The sequence below is a fragment of the Pteropus vampyrus genome, unplaced genomic scaffold (assembly GCF_000151845.1).
Source record: "Pteropus vampyrus isolate Shadow unplaced genomic scaffold, Pvam_2.0 Scaffold1, whole genome shotgun sequence".
In the NCBI taxonomy this organism is placed as follows: Eukaryota; Metazoa; Chordata; class Mammalia; order Chiroptera; family Pteropodidae; genus Pteropus; species Pteropus vampyrus.
Window position 1 is genome coordinate 16376537 of NW_011888782.1, and position 2504 is coordinate 16379040.

General features: G+C 40.3%; 1 protein-coding gene and 1 pseudogene across 1 annotated transcript in view; one reads left to right on the forward strand and one right to left on the reverse strand.

The window, feature by feature from the left end:
• Nucleotides 1-2504, reverse strand: part of OSBPL10 (oxysterol binding protein like 10) — a 252541-nt gene that overhangs the window by 213542 nt on the left and 36495 nt on the right. The gene's annotated exons all lie outside the window — the stretch shown is intronic.
• Nucleotides 54-909, forward strand: LOC105288677 (annotated as a pseudogene).

Consider the following 2504-nt stretch of genomic DNA (forward strand, 5'->3'; position numbering starts at 1 on the left):
AGATACATTGCCACCTAAAGCAAAACCAGAGCTCCAAAAAGAAACAAGAGGCTGCATGTTTGTTTAGCAATACAAAAGGTCCATCCTATTTATCTTAAAAATTCAAAATTCAAAGCAGAGGGACCCAGAGAAGCAGAAGTCACTGCAGGGGGCAGTGGTGACCACAAGAGGATGAACAAGTCTGACACACTGAAAGATGATGACAGTGGGAGCTATGATCAGAATGAATGAAATAGCACACAGAAAGCTAGTAAGAAGGAAAAAACGGAACGAGACTAGAGTCAGAGCAGCAGCAAGAGGAAGGCTGTTGTCCCTGGACCAGCAGAGCATCCCTACACTTTCCGGTCCTCCGGGAGAACCCCCAGCCGTCCCGCTGGCTCACAGAGCTATGAACAGACTATCAAACAGATTGGCACCTTTGCCTCTGTGGAGCAGTTCTGGAGGTTTCGCAGCTACATGGTACATCCTAGGGACCTGACAGGCCACAGTGACTCCCATCTCTTCAAAGAAGGAATTAAACCCATGTGGGAGGAAGATGCAAATGAAAATGGTGGCAAGTAGATTATTCGGCTGCAAAAGGGCTTGGCATCCTGTTGTGGGGAGAAGCTCATCCTGGCCATACTGGGGGAACAGCTCGTGGTTAGGGGGAGATCTGTGGGGCTGCAGTCTCCGTCTGGTTTCAGGAAGACATTATTTCAATATGGAATAAGACTGCCAGCGACCAAGCAACCACAGCCCGGATCCAGCACATGCTTCAGCGAGGTCTTATCCTACCTCCCAATGCCATTATGGAATGCAAAACACACTGACAACATCAAAATGCCAGGCAGCCTGGGCACCCGAAGGCTCCTTTTTCAAAACCTCTGGAAGCCATGGTTGAAAGTGCCACGACCCTTTCCTCATCACTGAAGCTGGCATCATTGGAGTCTCTTGTTCTATCGGTGTGCTACTTGCAAGAGTCTTCTGTCCTGGACAAAAGGAATTGGAAGAGCATTTTATGTTTTAAGACGAGGTTGACATGTAGCAGCTACAACAGCTGAGATCACTTAATAAACAGTGCTAAATTAAAAATAAAAAATTCAAAATGCATAGTTGATATTCAGGGCTCTGAGAAACTATGCGGCAAATAAATCAGTTTACCTTTTTTAAACATGGTACTTCAACTTATTGAACGCTATTTCATTTGAATAGCCTGTTGAAACATCATTCAATGCAACACATCTTGGGAACTAAAAGAAGAAAAAAACCTACGCTTATAAAAGAGTCTGTTTCCATACATAGAAATGTAAAGGGAATATGCTGCATTTAAAGAAAAGGTACAGGAAATAAAATTACTAAAGCATAACAGAATTATAATCAGGATCATAATTCCAGTGAGGAAAATCTTTTCTCTTTCCTCTTTATGCCTTTGTAAGTTGGGTGGGCCATGCCTTATTTCCTCTTCATCATCCCTTCTCAACTCCAGAACTGTCATTTCTTTATGTAACTTCCCGCCATTCCGACCCCGTAATCTGGCCTTTAAATGTCCATTCCAGAGCTTCTCCAAGGTTTCATTCATCCTTTGGTTCAGCCTGTCATGTTTTAATTACTATCTTTCTTCTCCCATTTTCGTATTACACTATCATAACAATTTGGGGCTTAGTATTTATTTATTGAGTTAGTCCCATCTGTATGGAGGCTGCTATTAATTCAATGCTGTTATTGATTCCAGTATAACTTTCTAGAAGAAATATTCATATTTTTAGAAAAAAATAGAGAAAACAAACAAAACATAACTTTTCATTCTGATACTAAAGCTTTCAATAGAAAGCCATTCATCATATCTAGTTCCATTAAAATACTAATTTCTTTTAATTCACTTGATAGTTTAAAGTGGGGGTTGGGGGATAGAGTACATTCTTCACATTTGCAAACATTATCCCTTTCCACAGCATGCATAGGTATTTCCTTGCCAAAAAAAAAAAAAATTAATGTTTCTCTTTTTTAGAAGGGAAATAAGAAAATGCCATCTTTTATTTCCTAAAGAAAAAAAAATTAAATAGGTCAAATATATAAAACTTTCATGAAAAAAGGCAACACTTCATTTAAGCCTTTAATGGAAAATGTGTAAATTCCCCAGTGGAATTCCATGCTCTATTACAGGAAAGGTTTATTTACTGCTGACTTTAAAGAACCAGACATGACTTATCACACCATTTTATGAAGGCAATGAATGGAACTGAACCCCACAGAATCTTCTTATCCTTCTGTTTTCTGGAAACCAGGGCGGGGAAAAACAGTTGCAGATATTTACTTGTCTAGTAGACAGGCCTCCAGAAAATCAAAGGATCATGAAATATTCAGATGCCATAAAAGCCCTTTTAGCGCCAACTCCTAGCTACATGGGTTCTCCATCATCTTTGGAGGCTGTCATCACTCACAAAAGAGAAAGCATTGCCGACTTCCTCCACATCAGAAATTTGGACAGCATCACTTCAGGCGCAGCAGAACAGCATCACTTCAGG